Source organism: Ptiloglossa arizonensis, chromosome 9, assembly GCF_051014685.1.
Source record: "Ptiloglossa arizonensis isolate GNS036 chromosome 9, iyPtiAriz1_principal, whole genome shotgun sequence".
NCBI classification, from domain to species: domain Eukaryota; kingdom Metazoa; phylum Arthropoda; class Insecta; order Hymenoptera; family Colletidae; genus Ptiloglossa; species Ptiloglossa arizonensis.
In genome coordinates this window covers 15,213,059-15,230,473 of record NC_135056.1, presented here as the reverse complement: position 1 = coordinate 15,230,473, position 17,415 = coordinate 15,213,059, and the positions used below count along the sequence as shown (strand labels likewise).

The 17,415-nt window shown below is 42.3% G+C and overlaps 2 protein-coding genes across 2 annotated transcripts in view; one reads left to right on the top strand and one right to left on the bottom strand.

The window, feature by feature from the left end:
• LOC143151070 (uncharacterized) overlaps positions 1–17,415 on the bottom strand; it is a 66,194-nt gene that overhangs the window by 32,082 nt on the left and 16,697 nt on the right. The gene's annotated exons all lie outside the window — the stretch shown is intronic.
• Sytbeta (Synaptotagmin beta) overlaps positions 2,254–17,415 on the top strand; it is a 164,601-nt gene continuing 149,439 nt past the window's right edge. The window contains exon 1 of the mRNA XM_076319848.1: positions 2,254–2,507. The gene's annotated coding sequence lies outside the window, so the exon portion shown is untranslated. The remainder of the gene's footprint in view (positions 2,508–17,415) is intronic.

The window sequence follows — 17,415 nt, the reverse complement described above, 5'->3', positions numbered from 1 at the left end:
AAACAAATATAAATCAATGCACCACTACGAAAATATGGATTCGATATTACAGAAGAAGGATAGGCCGAGTGAAAACTGGTACAAGTCAACCATACGTCAGACAGAGCCAATGTATGCAACGATGCTAATGCGTTATATTCTTGACTAAAATTCTCACGTTCTTCGTTACTATTATTCGTCGATTCACCAAGTAACAACAAATACGTGCTCGTACGTTTCGCTCGTAAAAGTAATTTCGTACGTGGAAAACTATTAAGAAACGCAAGGAAACGATAATTATATCGGACTGGAAAAATATTTAACCCCTCGAAAAATTGCACGGTAGCTCGGGTTGCTCTTCGAGAAAGTAGGATTAACGTCTCGGTCGCATCGGTTCACTGGAACTGACTGGAGATTTTCCCGGGTTATCGATCATACCGGTTCACAACACGCGTACGTATCCGCTGCACACTCGACGTTGGAGAGCATCGTGCAAACAATACATGTAAATAAAATAAACTCCGTCTCAACGTCCGCGAAAGAAAAATGAATCGTGTTATCCCGTGAAAATACATCACACGTCCGGCATAAAATGAAACTGTCCCTCCGCGAACCAAAGAATACAAGTAACTTCGATCAATCTCCAGTCGGACAAGGGTATTCATTACACCATCGAATGGTACCTCGTTTTTCACCAGCCGCAACTGGGGATATCGTTTGCAGTAGCGGGCTTTTTCACAAAGCCACCTGTACGTAGTGCCATTACCTCAGTTTTCTTGCCTTTGAAATTTTCACCAACACGGATGGACAGGTGGCACGGCTGGTTTAATAAGTTTCGCATCCGTGACGCTGGCGAGAGGGTGAGAGGAGAACAGCGTGCGAAGAACGAGATGAAGAAGGAAAGTAATGGCAGGACAGTGGGGACCGGTAGACGAGAAAAACGTACGAGGAAGCGAGAGGAGAGGAGAATCCAATAGTCCAATACCCGGATAGAACCAAAGCTCTTTGTCTCCCACTCAGATGCCAATAGCTGGCATGCTTCGGGCTATATGCCTACACACGATGGCAGCCCGCACTGGTGTATCGTAGCAGTGCAGCATGATCGGCCGTTGGCTCGTCATTTGCCGCAGGAATCTTTGAAATAAATTTATTTGGTCCGAACCGAGCCGCTCGATACGATGGTAAAGTTATTGCAGCATTTCAACCGGAACTGCCCAGAGACGCTCGGTCTATTTGGCTTCGATAGTAAATTGTTCTATAATTAAAGGTATGCGCCACGGTAAGGGTAGTAATTTTGTAATCTCGTTCCGTTATCGGTATCTCGAGTACCTTCGTTTGAACGGTATCATTGTTTTATCTACGATCCATCGATTCGGCATATAGTTCGCTCTGAGGAATTTAAGGGATACACCACTATGGATGTTCGCGTTTTTTTTTTGACAAGAAAATACGTCACGATTAACGTGTCAATAATGTACACTTTTCGGATTGCACAGACGAACAAAGTGCAGTAAAATTGTCATTGTAATCGAAAGATAGGCGTCGCTGAAAATAGGCGTCTATTTTGGCGAGTATCCGCGCGGGACTAGGTGGAAAGGAAAGCAAAATAAATCGATATTGTTGACCCGCTGTAATGGTGTAACCCGTTAAAACAAACACGGACACGTTACCAGATATTTAAAAAAAATTTACCGGTTCCATCGCTCGGGATATTTTGTTCAACTTTGCGAACGTTGCTTCTCCACAATTGAATATCGAAAATGGAATTCACGAATGCGCCGACACTCGCGCGAAATTTCGAATACGATCCGGATATTATCGAGCACTTAAAGGTTTCGTTTGTTGAAATTAATTAATATTCGATGCGAGTACATTTGTTTCGTGCGCCCGGTCGTTCGCGATGGAATATTAAAATCGATGCTGTATTTCCACGGGACGAGTAGTATTTTATGATCGTTTCTCAATTGTGTAACGTCCGACGTGTAAAAACATTCGGGGGTTACAGTTGTCGCGACGTTGTAACTCATTCGCGTGTCGCGGGTACCGTTTATGCGATTTCGTCTCGATCGGTCAGTGATCCAGCGTGGCGAATTTCGACGCGTCGCGCGACGAGTTTTGAACGTTACCGCCTTTCACCGCCGTTGATCGATCGTTCGACGGTTACATCGATATCGCGTTAACTCGGTGTTCCGCCGCTGGGCGGCGTACGCGTCGCGGTGTCGTTCGCGCGAAACAAAAGATCACGCGCATTCGCGGGAATAGAATGTACAATGGTGCTTGCAATATCGTTGATCCGAAAAGAATAGGTTCGTCCGCCGGATTCACGAAGGAACGGTCCACGTATTTTCGGCTACCAAAAGTGTTTTGTCTCGCGGTAAGAGCGGCCACGAGCGGTGGGAACCTGTGCGAAAATTTCTTTCTCGTTCGCGTTCCAACGGGAAGGAAAAACGACGAAGAAAAAAAAAAGGCAACGGTTCCCTGGTCGTGGCATTCGAAGTCAGCGACGAGCGGCGCCGACTCTGCACAACGTGAGTACTACTTTTCGTTGTTTTCTATTTATTGCGTTCACGCGAACGCGTTCACCCGATTGTCCTCCCGTTCCGCGACAAAAGAGAATCGGTGTTTTCGTTCGGTACGTACACACGCGTAAGTGTACGCGCGGGGTGAAGCGTTAACACCACGTTGGCGCGGTTCGAGCGCGGGGGATCAGAGGCAAGATGGCGGCGCCAACTTCGGATGCATCACCGAAATGGAGTTCGTGAAAGTTTTTCGAACAGATGCGAGGCAACTGGTCCGCCGGGTCTCTCGAACGTTGTTTTACAAGTAATGAATCGAAATTTCTACGGCGTTTTCGTTCATTACTCGCGGTATTCCACGAACCGCTTGGAACTGCATCTTTGTTCGGAAGTTGTTACATTTTGCCCCGGGAACTTTGCGAAGTCTTGTCTGGCTTCTGATTCACTTTCCGGCATGTTGGTAATTTATAACAGAGCACGTACAAGGGCGTGGAGTAACTCGCGGTACAAACGTAAGAGGAGACGAGTCCGTGGCCAAGAATACGTTAAAAATGTACAATAAATGCGGTTCGTTAATGGAATACGTTTACGCGGATCACGCGGCGAGCGATTTGTTTACAAGTTGTCTCGATGAATACGCCGATGATAAATAACTCGATGGTAAATCGCTCGTTAATGGGTTTCCTTCCTTTCTTTTTGCACCGTGTCTCAAACGATTAAAGTACACAGGAATAAAAATGTTTCGCGAAAACAATATACATATATTATATCGAAATAGATTTGATAAGGTTGTAAAAAGGATTTAATTTTCGGTTCAAAGTACCGGATAACTCTCCGAAGGGTAACCTGTACGGAACGCGTTTGAAAATTAATTTCTTTTTCAATTGTAACGTGTACAAACCCTCTGCGGACGATAACAGAAATAATGGAGTACAAAGCACGAGATTTCAAATGTTTATAAATTGAAAAAAGCGGAACAGAAGTAACAATTCACGGCAAGATCCGTTGAGTGCACATTCGGCGTATCTTTGGTCGATTATCTCGGAAACTAACAATAAGTCTCGTTCGTGGAAAGTTTATTTCATCGTTTCGACTACTCTTTGCGCGGAGAATCACGCACTTTCCGGCTGACCCGTGAATTACACCACACTTTGTTCCATCCCGTTGATTTGTAGATAGAGTTAAGATCGAGGTCCGCGTAGCCGGGCACTTATAATGGCTCCGCGAAACTTTACTTCCGCCTACAAACGTTGTACCTCGGAGACTAAATTTACTTTAGTTTCCTGTCGAAGGTAATCCTTGCGCATTGACGACACCGAAGAAGATCATTGTTTGCCTTTCCAGAGACGTTTAATTTCCTTTATCTTCGGTACGACCGACAGCACTTCGGTGACTAATATAGATTCTCCCCATCGTTACGACGTAGTTCGAGAAGTCGTCTCTCGGAGGCGTTTTTAAAGGGTTGCGAATTTGTGGTAACATTAATCGGGACATTGGCTCCATTTAACGCACGCAATTTAATCAAAAGCTCGATTTCGCTTATTACCTCTATCACGGATCGAAAACTTTGAATACGTGTACGGTAATCTTTTTTCTTTTTTTTTTGTTAAGTTTCAACGTCCGGAATCGCGAAAAAGAAAAGAAACGAAAGTTCATCCAATGTAAAAGTTCAGTCGAGCTATTGGACGATTATCGTTTATAGAAAGTCTTGTATGAATTTCAACTAGAATCGATTAAACGTTCTACTTAGATTATCGGGGCATATATAGTGTTCCCGTGCAAATATTTCGCTTTGAAGTTTCCGTCTGCGAATTTACTTCCCGACGCTTGCTTTTCGGTATTAACTTTTCGATAAATTTTCGACGTTCAGTTCCCCGGTCACGGAATAAGAATTAATTTTCGGGACAGGGTGAAGTTACCGTCTTTATAAATCAGTTTGTATTGTAAATATATCGTGGCGTGCGGCCCAAGCTTCACGATCGGACGTGCGGCTGTTTAAAGTTTCATGAAGACACCGAGAAGGATTAGGTCGGGGTTGGTAGGTTCCACTTCCAGGAGGCTTATACGCGATGTGTTTGCATCTGACAGTAACTAATGTCCAGGATATAATGTGACTAATATATTGTTCAGCAATATTAGCGAGAATGGTACAGCTTTATTCTTGCGAGTCTACCGAGCCTTTCCTGGAACGGGGCAAGTGGTCACGGAATAAAATTAACGGAACAAAGCTACAAAATATCTGAATAAAGGGTACCTCGTAAAGGGCAATTTAAAAATTCCGTTACATTACAGTTCCGTTGTTGTAATACTCTTCCGTGTCACTTGAACACTAATTAAATTTACGAGCACAGGTGACTGAAAAAATGCAAAAGAAATACACTTTTGTTACTTGGTTTGGGGACGAGACTTTAAACGGAATTTGAATATACGATAAACAATATTCGTGTAAGCGATGTCGTGAGAAATCTTTCGGGAGGGACATTAATTTTCCAACAATGTGGAACCGATCGTGAGATCTCGAATATCGTGTAACTTCGAACGCGTTGACGAGCTTAGAAAATTGTCAATAATTGGCAAACTCGACGAGTTTAAGTTCAATGCTCCGCCATTGATGCTTGAACTGTTTTAACGCTTCGCACTCGTTGCCACGCGCGCCAAGAAAATTGTAAGGGGAATGCCTTTAACGAGTGAAAAAGAGAAAATCGATGTCGGAAGTATGTAGCTTCATTGGTATTTCGAGCTTTTCTTCGCGCAAACCATTTCAACGTGAGAACGAATTTGTACGACAAACACAAACGTCTACTCTTCGGGGAAGAAACGCTTTCGTGTGCGTGTGTGTGTGGGTGGATGTGTGGATGTATATTCGAGGCACTTGAAAATCTCTGACCATAGTATCGTGCTAGTTCGTGGCTGTGGTTGAAATCGGCCAGCGGCCGCGTTTTGTGGTTCGACGTGTCGTGTAGTGCCTTTTCGCACCACTCTCGGGGAAGAAACGGCTCATATATGAGAAGGGTAGTCGAAGAAACACTTGAGAACCCAATTCGTATTCTCTGCGTTGAAATGAAAGCTTTTGTTCCGTCGTCTCGTGGGAAATAATTTATATACACTATACGTAAAGAGGGAATAGAACATTATCAAAGAATAAAATATGTTCACCCTCTTTCGGAATAAAAATCCTTGCCGCGGAAGCGTGAAAGAGATCGTAATCACAAAACGCTCTCGTAATTTATTTAATTTATCGGTTTAATAACGAGAAATATACTTATAACGTTAAACGATAAGAGAGAGGAAACAATCAAGAGTAGAATGTCGTGTTCCCATTATTGAAATTAATGTATGGAAATTCAAAATAATTATACAAATACGGCAGGAGCTTGTTGGATCGTTAGTGGAATTAAAATAAATTTGGTAAAAGATGTAAATGAGGTTTGAACAAGAGAAACCTCGAGACTGAGTTATTCAGTTTGTGCACGTACAATGTGTATTGTTCGCACAAAGCTAACAAGACATTTAGTTAATGAGTAGAAATTAACAATTTGTGTAAACGCGGACGGGATGTTGCAAACAAAATTTATATTCTGGAGTTTAGTAAAGAGGAAACGGTACGAAACTCCTTTTACGAAATATTTGTTTTCCTGCTTTTTTCTGTTTTTTTTTTTTTCCGAATCGTAACCTCCTTTACTGCAAATAACCTGTCGAACCGATTCAATATTTGGATCGAGGTCAATTGGATATTTATATATTGAATTTTTACATTTAAACTTCTAAAATTAGTCGAGGAGTTCTCAAAGTTAATAAATAACGTTGCCAACAATTGAAATCGTTTAATTGGAACGGAAAATGTTAACCATTTTTCATCGTCGAGTATTTAGAATTAATCGAAAGTGATATAAACAACATCGATGTAAATAACAGTATCGCATTGTTAGCCGAATCAATACGGTTAACTGTTGTTGACATAAATTATCGGGACGATCAATGATTCGTAATTAATTTGGATCACTTCCCGGTTGCGTTTGAGTTGTGATTAAACGCGCGAAGTCAAACGCAGCTTTTAACAGGACCATACATTTTGTTTTCCTTCTGGTTTCTAACTTTGTACATTGTAACTGGCGAGTTTGTGGTTCGATAAATCAATATGATGTATTACAAAAAAAAAAAAACGAGAGGGAAAAAATTCACGTTTGGTGTGTCGTTCATTATTTCTCTTCCAACCATTTTTCCGCTGGGTACTAAATATTTTCAAGAGTCATAATTTTTAATTTCGTCGATACTTCAATTTCCATTGTAATTTCCGTTCCATTTTTTCCAAATAATCATAACCAATATTTATATTGATAATATTTTCAAATGAATATCGTTCAGATTGAACAGTTTCCAAACAAGGAAGAAATTATTCGTGTTTACTTTCGTTGGAAGATGCGAAAATGAAATATGAAATTAATCTCGTGAATAATTACGCGCAAACGGGGGGACAGATTAATCGTACGAATCAGTCACTTAATTGTCACAAATTTTCCCTTTCATCTCGATTAATGTATCTGTAACGAAAGAAAGAGCTCCGGAGAGTGAAATGAATGTTTTTGGAACAAACTTTATTAGCGCTTCGTTTAAACGTACGTAGCGATGTGACGTTTAATCGAGGCTCTTTCATGAATGCATCTCGAATTTGTCCGTTTTCGTTGATACGGAATTTAAAACGCCGGCGACGGAACAACGTGAGCGAGTGAACAGTTTACGAGCAATTCACGAGAAATTCCTATTGAGGAGATGGCACGAAATAAATACGAGAAATTGTAGCGTTAACGTTCAACGAAACGGCTGAAAGAGAACGTCTTACTTTTTGGCTACATCAAAGCGCACCTTGAACCGAAATTCTCTTTCGCGTCTGGAAGTGAAATTTTCTACACGCCGACAGGTTACAAATTCATTCGCGTTATTAGGGTGTAAAATTCTCTGACCTAAATAAATGCTCTCGCTACGCAGATATTTTTGAACAAATTCACGGGGACATGAATATTAATGGTTCCAAATTGGGCGTGAAAATATTATTTTCGTATAATTTCACTCCACGGGGAGTTAATCGTTTATTTTATTCGGTGACAAGGAACGTTCGTACGGTTTCTTCGTGGTTACGTGTTTAAGGAGAACGTCCGGTGCAGCTAAGTCTTTCGCACGATGTCGAGCGTTTGAATGTTTCGTTTCCGAGTCTTTTATCGCTCGAAAAATCTGGGTCAAGTTGTACTAAGTGTTACAAAATTAGATTAATTTCAGCGAGTATGAATGGTCGAAAAGGAGTTCAGTTGTTTTCGTTTGACGCAAAGAAGAGTAAAAGTTCTGAACCGCCACTCCGGAGGGTTTTCAGTCGACAGGGAGAATCGAGTTTTCATTTTAAAAATTTATTGCCCCACTTTTCATGGCATCAAGCGGTTATTTAATAAATTCGTTACGTCAAACAAATTTCCCTTTCCGAGATAATTCGATTCCGTGAAGCAAAGCGACGAAGATGCTCGCTTAAATTCTCGTTCGTTAAATCCTTATCTAATCGAGTCCCTTAGACAACCCCGGTAAATCGTTCGGGTGCTTTTCTATATTGACAGTGCATTTCGAGCATTGATCGATCGAACGTAAAAGTTCGATTGAAATTAAATCAATTTGTCAGTTTCAAACGTCCGTTGTTTCTTATTGTACGTTTGTATCGCTCTATTGGTAAAATTGTTGCAAATTTTTTACAATTTGGCGGTGTTTTCGTAGACGCGGAATCCTTGTATTTTTTAAATAATGATTATTCGTTGTTTCTGCAAATTGTAATATTATTTCATACTAGTCCACCTTGCACGTATTGTCCACGCGTATTTGCAATTTGCGAAGAGTTCGTCTTTTTCTTCCGTTTTTCTTGAACCCGTAGTGTAGAAAACCCCTATACATTTATGGACATCGTCATTGAATCATCCTGTACACTCACCCGAGAGATCCACCCATTGTTTCGTAGCAGTCGGTACAAAAATGTGGTTTTTCTTTCACAGCACCTGTTTTACTTTTTACCGTCTTTATCGTAGCATGGTGAATGCCGTTCAGCGTAAAAATGTCACGTTTGTTCCTTCTGTTTCAGTGTCGCGAGTTTGTCCCTATAATTAGCCGTTCCGTCGTTCCTCGGCTCGTTTTCCGTTATCAATTTTGGCTTTTGTAACGGTAATTAGTACCGAAACTCGACCATTTTTGCCATTATCCGGACAACTGTCTCTTCCAGACGCGTTCCGTTAGTAACTCACCGTTGAACATCGGACGTTTGAGATTTTCTTTTCGAAAACCAATCGAGGTGCCAATTTCAATCATTTCTCGTACAATTTGTTCGCGTTTCATCGAGCTATTCGCCGGGGACACTTTGCGTTTTGATCGTATTTCGTGTCCTTGAGTCTAATAGCTTTTCGTCGCGTTGAATCGAGGATACGTTTCGAACAAGGATACTCACTCTCTCAAGGATCCGAGATCAAAGCATCGGTTGTCACGCAGCGCGTGAGAGGCGATCCGAGAGGCCCGAATGTCCTTTTACCATTGCTCTTATCAACCATCAAAGAAGCAGGAAACAAAATTACCAGCGGAAAGACGTTCCGAGTGGAGTCTGCGTATCTCCGTTATCGGCCAAGACGGCGATGCATTCAAGTGCATTATTAATGTTCGACGAGTACGAGCGGGCTCCTAGGATGCAGCGGAGGACAGACGGCGGTCGGTGTAGCGTTCGGCTTTCAGGGTAATTAAATGGGCAGCAAAGGGGTGGGTGTATTGTAAAATGTGTCGGGAGTGCGAAGGTGGCCACCGACGTCGAGTCACGGCTGTGTGTGTACACGCGGTGGTATGTGCACCGATACAGACGGGAGCGAGTGAGCGGCGACAGGGAAACGAGAGGAGGCCATAGGAGAGCAGGAAGGAGACAGAAATGTTGTAAACGCTGATGGAGCGCCAAGCCCATCACTCTCTCGCAAATCTGATTACCTTCTCCGCTAGTTCCGGTCGTGCACGTTCACCACCGCCCCGTCGAACAGTTTCCACGTGTATCGGTGTGCACACGGTATACGTATACACACGTAGGAACGTGGCCACGCACGCGAGGCCTACGTATACGTTCTCATCGGCACAGTTAACCGTACCTTGCCGGACGGCGACCGTCTCGAAAATCGAATTCGGTACTTTGGAGGTTTGCCTCCACCATTGATTTCCGCCTCGTTTCGTCCCCACCGAGAACGGACCATCGGAACAGAGGAAACCGGGGCCGAGAGATTCTACCGAAGTGACGACGGTCGTTAAATGAAAATTGGCTCCGTGAAAAGGTGGCTGCTGGTCTTTCGTTCAGACGATGCCCGTCGACTGTAGTTTCGGCGTCGTTCTAAACGGTTGTTTTCGGGATTTATGTACCGTCCGGAAAATTCGTGTTGGCCGACCGGTCCGCGACACACCCGTACCGAAGGGGAGTTCGATGCGTGTTATCTCGTAGAAATTGCTTTACGGTTTGTTCGCATCGTGGTAAGCTCGCTCGCCTTACGAACCGTTACGAATGTTATTCAATCGTTCTTACGCGAACGATCGAACACTCTTCGTGAATTAATTTCGAGAATTGTTCTTTTTTCTTCTTATTTTGTACAATTCAAATCAAATACGATTGTTCTCCAACCGATAGTGACGCAATCGGAATATTTATCGAAGATTTTATTTCGGGACGGAACGTCGAACGAATTCATTTTCTCCCCGAGCTCGTTAGGAAGACGAAAGAGCACAGATTTAACGAGAAATTCGAGGCGAACCGCGGTACGGTGTGTGTTGCGCGCATCGCGAACAAAACGATTTTGAGTCGTTCCGGTTTTTATTTCGCGCCTCGATACCATTCGACGCGTGGAAGATTTTAGGAATCTTTCCCTGGTTTCGTTTTTACATCGGTGAATAATATCGGCCGGGGAGAGAATGTACGTATTCCGTGGGGGAGGAAAAAGGAAAACGTTTAACTCGTTAAAACGCGGCTGTTTGCTCTTCGCGTATACCGTTTCGTCGATATGCTTTTTTGTTCCGTTTCGGTGCCGGATGAAATATTCACGTGAGAAAAAGAGAATACGCGGACGGAGCGTGGTGTGTACCTTGTTACGTGCACGCGCGTTACAGGCATCGTTGAATTATCCGAGCTTTTGCTCTTCAAAGAGAGTTTCAGCTTCGATCTGAAACAACGTGGTCAATTTCGAAAGTGTTTACAGAACGTGCAAAGGTCCGCCTCCGCGCGCCAATTTCCTCTATGTTTTCCGGTTGAGCGTGTGTATACGTTTCCGTTTAAAAATATGCGGCAATTTGATCGGTGTACACCCGTACGGGCAACGTCTTTCAGAACGGTCCTACGTACGGGTAACGAGCATCTAATGAAATTTTCAAAATGTTACGTATCGATCGGCGCATCGACCGAAACTGCGCATTTCCCCGGGATATTATGGACACTAATCCACCCAGCATTTCGCAGTACCTCGAATAATACTCTCTTGTGTTTCGAACAATATACTAAATAGCACACGGTAGTCTTCCGAGTGGTATTCTATGTCCATTACCCTTTGGCAAGTTGCTGCGCAATATTCCACGCGTGTTTAAATTATCCTGACGACTTTAGAGTATTTAGAAATTGGAAAGATTTATTTTAAATGGAAAATATTTTTCGCGGTCGAGATATGCGAATCATAGCGCGAGTGAAAAATTGTGCGCTTCTCAACAATGCCTTGTACCATTTGTTTTCGATTCACGTGGTTTTCATTCAGTTTCCGTTTTCTTTTTGAGTCGCGTCAGGTGTTCGAGCAAGATCGTTGATTCGCGGGTGAATTTTTCGCAAATGCGAGTAAAGTGCACTCCGGACTCGTATTCTCTCAATCGTTGGTACGTTTCCTTGTTCGATCGTTGCGACGTGGTTTATGGTCCTCGTCGTTCGAGTATCGTTAACGAAGAAGTTCGCCGCGTATACGGGACACATGTATATGTATTTACCCCGAGTTTGTTGACTCTTCGGCTCCGTTGGTAAATTAAGGGTAGGGAACACATTTCTGCGGGTAAAGAACACGTGCCAATTCCTTACGAGAATACTGTAAAGTGCGCGTACTTACATGGCGATTATCCGCCAACAACAGCGACCGTACAACGTTAAAAAGCGAAACATTCTTTTCCACTCGTGACTACGATTATCGTTTCGGTATATCTTCTCGAACTACTTCTTTTGTGTACCGGTTAATGGACGCTGGTCACTGTTAATATTTGTGAAAAAAACCCCTGTCATTTTTTGCAACGAGGATTGCAATGTTCCGGCGAACTGGAGACGGAAAACGTTGCTTCTTTTCGTGACCGCGAGGGTATGAGGTATTATCGTTAACTGTACGTTCGTTGCAAAGGAACAACCGGGTAAAAATTTATCCCGATTTGCGAACCGAATATTTTCCAAGGAGCTCGTATCTTTTTTTAAATCTGGAATTACATACCGTGCCGCTTCTCGTTGATAACGTAACGGCGGCAAGGTTACGGAAACTGTAGGAACTCGCGATAGCTTGTCGGTAGTACTATAATAAGTGTGCTGTTGTACTTTTTCTTCCTTTGTATTTTCATCGGTTGAATTCTAGCAGACGGGGGGGGCTACTCGACAACGTGCAGCAGCTAGCAGGGAATTTATTAGCTGCAGTAATCTGGATTGCTGTTTCAGTTCCATTTCGTTTGTAGGCAAGATGAATGGCGCTGAACGCATCCGCAAAGATAGGGCAGAAATGTTACATTCACGATTTACACTTTTCTGGGTTTTCCAATTGCTTTTTCAATTTCTCCTGCCGCATCGGCCGGTTTTATTTTTCTATCTCGAACAATAGCGATACCGGACGAATTTTCAGTCACGGGACTTCCATTGGGAATCATTTACCATAGTTGTTCGAAAGGATCATTCGCGTTGGAATACGTTCGAATAATGCAAAAACGGGTTTGTTGCACGATAAATGAATCGTTTGGAAATCACCTACGCGTGAATTAATCGTTCGATGAAGATTTCGTTAAATTTCGATTCTCAATATATTTTGATAAAATGTACGGAATTCAAATAACACGTGGCGCGAAAACAATGGGAATAATAACTGCAGCGAGAATAATGCGCGTTTATTTGGTAGCGAGCACAATAATTTTCTTGACGTTCATTATCGTTTGATCGTTTCATTTCATGGTTGTCGCTCATACTGTCACTTTGTTCTCGCAATTTATCATTCCATTGGATTAGGCGTTCTGTCGTTCAATCGAACAAGTTGCTTGTCAACGATTGAACAGCGTATTCAAAGAGTGTTTACACGCGGTCTCGTGTCTCGTGGTCACGATTTCTCCGTCGTGAAATATATATTTTTTTTCTTTTTTTTTTTTTTATCATTTCCAATCGGTTCTCACCTGCATCCGCGCACTGCCGCGTGAAAAGCTCGATGACGCGTCCCACAGAGAATTTATTAATCGTGGTACTGGGAATTGCAATTTTTTCTGATTCCCGGACGTAAATCGGTGCAACGATCGATGCGGTATTCACAAACGATAACACGAACGAGACTTTTACGAGAGTCACTTTAATGAATTTCGCGATAATTAAATCTTCAAGAGTTTCCACGGTCGTCAACTTTCTGACCTCACTCTCTTTTCAATCTCACCCGCGACCCTTCGTCGAGGATTATTCAACGAAACGATCTCCCCTGACACCGATAATGTTTGCGACTATATGCATACGATATTCATTTCGCGGGAATTAATTTCGCCTTCGTTTGAAGCGTACGAAATAAATTATCACGGACAGTATCATCTGGTGGACTTTTATTCCCACGTTTCTGGTTTACCATCGATCGTACAAATAATGGATGACACAGTTATTCAAATGATCGTTCATCGGAGTAAACTATCGACGAGTACGTTTCGATTTATTTTCCTCTTGGTGCGTAAATCGGTTTAAACGTCGTACTTTATTAATAACGAACAAACAAACTCGGAGAATGTTTAAATCACGGACCCAGCCGAATTTAACGAATTTTATACGTTAAGTTTACTCGCCGTTCACCGTTCCCGTAAAAGTTGGTCGTTTCGCGGTAACCGAGCAGTTTAGTTTCCGTCGGTGGTGAAAAAATATTTTCTTCACCGTGAACGACATTGGTTCTCGACACAGTTCTCAAAGAAGTCATTGAATCTTTCATGAGAGGTATTTCAGGTGGCTTTGAGCTGATTAAATTTAGAAAAACTCGCGGTCTGTTGGCGAGAGCTTCACAGTCCCCCGGCTCGTGTCCTCTACTTTTATGTCTCTGTTATCGTGCTTTGCGAGCGCGGAACACGGTGAAAATTGAACGAAACGAAATTAATTTCGTAAGATGCGGTTTGCCAACGAGACGACCAATGTTTCGGCGTGCACCTATTTGAAAAATTAGGTTAGATCTGGATCTAGGACACCCCTGTGCCTAACCGCGTGGTCGACGTTACGAGAAGATCATCGTGGATTTCTACGAAACGAGCCGATCGCGCCGAGTCGATTGGAAACTTATCCACGGAAGTTGAACGCGATAAGTTCGATTTCGACGCGCACCTCGAAAGTTCAACGCAAGTTTCCTTCGTCGTAACAAATCTATCCGCGAAAATACTCATTTGGTTTTATCAAATACCGTCGACAACCAGCTTCCAGCTCGAAAGGGACTCTGGTTGAAAGCTAGACACGAATATTTTTCTCTATTCAGCCCGATTCACGGACGCTTTTGAAAATGATTAAATTTCGATGGCACTCCGAGTTGCAAAATTAATTTTCAAGAACCGTCGTGCACTCAAAGGAGATCGTCTGCGATCGTTTCGTCTCGCGGAAATCTACCGGATATATCCTTGACCTTTTCCGCATTCCTACTGAATTAAACGGTCAATTATTACTGTTGTTAGAGTTTCTAATGAACGCGATGAAAGGAGCGGCACGGTCAATGTACACACGCCGAGAACTCGGAGCAACCTTTTGTGAAAAGGTGAATAAATTCCGAACTAATTATACTTCGATTCGCACTGCGAAGTCTATCGAGTCGCGTTTCATTGCTGGACTTTTCAATGGGGCAGGTATTAATTGTGTCTTTGCTTTTTTTCTCTCACGGACAAACGGCCCCTTTCGTTTAAGTGACGTCTTATTACCTTCTGACGTCTTAGCGAATATGTGCTCGCAAATGATTATATTATGGTAATGAGAATTCGAGAAATGTTTCGCGAACGTTCTCTTTTTGCGAAATTTTCTTTTCACTTGGAAGACCCACGATCTCTTTTCATATCAACTTCGAACATTAATTCAGACCGAGGAGGGTGAATACGTTTTTTTTTTTTTTCACAATGGTATTATAATAATCGTATCGATGAAAAACTATTACGCAATGGAGGAAGTGTTCGAGATAGGATTGCTGTGCAAGCAAACCGTTGTAAATAACAACGATGTTGAATAATAAACTTAACACCATTAACATTGTTTGCTCGAATATAACGTTAAAAATCTATAACTCAAATATAGTATATTTGCGCAGACACGTTTGCATGTTTTTTTACAATTAGTAGAGTACACAGGGTAAAGCCTGATCAAACAATTTTGTAGGACCCTAGCAATTTGGAGAAACGATATCGATATTTGTGTACATTTAATTTCGTATGATATTTAAACGTGAATCATTTCACGTTACTTTTCTTCGATTTGATAATATTTACAATAAAATTACGATACGGACAAAAACCGTTAAGATCAGAGCATATCGTGCAACCTTTCATTTGCATAGGCCTTTTGCCTCCTTACGGGATCCATTCTCGTTCGTTCTCGTTTCAAGAACAATTTCTGACCGACTCGGTAAGGTATCATAAACTGCGAGATAAATAGCAGCAGAGTAATGCAGAAAACGAATGTTTTTCCAGCGTAGAACGAAAGAAATTAAAGTACCACTTCAGAAGCAATTCGAGCTTCGCCAAGAATTCCTTGTATCTCTCAGTTGCCCGTTCTTTGCTTCTCTTGTAGAATTTAATTCAACAAACTGTGTAACGCGCAAGCGGATTAAACGCGTATTGTAACATTACAAAACCAAAAATTACTTCACCGTCAAGTTTTGCGCTCTCGTTTAAGCACCACCACTCGTACAATTCGATCCACGGTGTAATTGTCCCGGTTGTCAACGCGTAGTTTTTACAATACCTTTTATAGGAAACTTTGAAGCAATAATTTTTTAATGCCCCCCGGTACAGTGACTCGAATCGAATTACCGTTGACACTTAGGGGTTCAGTTTTTATCAAAGGATCGACAACGAGTTTTGATGTCGCAGTGAATGAAATTATACCGGCAAAAAGGGAATACGGGTCGGGGCACTGGCAACTTATACCTGGTTCAGTATTCTCGATCGGTACGCTATCCGTTGACGTAAGAGCGTTCGAGCGTGGTGCTAAAATCGCGCGTAAAGTTGAAATAGCTCCAGAAGCTGAGCAAGCGTTAAGCTACCGGGCTACCGAGTCGAGGAAGATTTAATTAACGAACGATTTTGCCACTTAGCGAATCCTCTGGCTGTGTTTCTCGTTTGAAACCCGAGATATCCAGGCTTCCTTGTTTCCGAATGAACGTCCTAGGTTGAATGCAACGGAGTGCGCGATCTCGAGAAAATCTCGCAAGAGTTGGCAAGTTCTCGTGCGACTTTTTTCCACGACTTCGTTAACGTTAATGCGCACCGTATTTAAAGACAGCAACGTTCCAATTATACGTTTGCGCGATTCTCTACAGTTTGACATCCCAAAGAGAAACGTTCAATCCGACAATCTTTCCAAAAATAACGTATTGTTCGGTAGTTTCTTTAAATGGAACATTATCTCGGAACGATCAACGGAGTCTCGTACAAATGTCTACGTTGGAATTAGTTGTTCGCGTTGTCAGCTTAAATATAGCAACAAGTACTACAAGTTCGGTGCACGTAAAGTGCCAGTTATACCAGTTTCATTATATCACGACTCGACTATTGCTCGCTGGTATATAAGGACCTTAAAATGATAACCGTTGTTAAACTTCCAAGAGCGTGCAACAGTTGCGTTAAATTTATTTTCGAACGCACAAAGGATGCGCGCGATCTTGAACTTTCCGATATAATTATTTCCGATATAAATCCGTCGCCGATTGTAAAGTTCACGGTTGTCGCGTTCATCAACGGAAACGTACCGGCCGGATAATGGAAACCGGTCGACAGTGAAAATCTCTATTAAAGTATCAAGGACAAACGGTAAGCAAATGGGAAAAGAAAAACATACCGTGAGATCCGTTAAATTAAACTTAACTGAAATTATTGAAAACTCGCTTCGTAATTATCTGATAATTGTTTCAACGACGTCGCAGTAATTAAATTGCAGGACGCGAGCATGGTTTAATCGACCTTTTATTAAATTCTAATGGAACGGAATAACAACGAGTGTACAAAAGGGAGGTACGCAACGCTAAAAGTGTTGATTAAAAATTTTTCTATTCGAGAAGGTAAAAGACGGTGTGCACTTAACGCGGTTAGTACGAATGTACCGGACGCGTAGAAAAATGTGAAATAACAGGGAAAATTGCTTTCCACTTTCTCAAACGCGTACAATTCAATATGTTGAACAAATTTGCGGATCGGCGGTAAAACGAAGCTCTGGACGACGAACCGAAGATATCAATTTGTTAAAAGGAAAAAGGACAGGGCGATAAGTTTCGTTTAACGCGTTAACGGCCACGCGCGGTGTGTATCCTTCTTCGATGTCTGGTATAGGGAAAGCGTTCTCTCCGCTCTCCTTTTTTTTTTTCTCGCGCGGGGTAGAAAAATTCTGCGGATAAAAATTTAAAGTTGGTTCTTGCCGGTATTCTCTTCATCCTCGCTGTTTTTCCGCGTACGC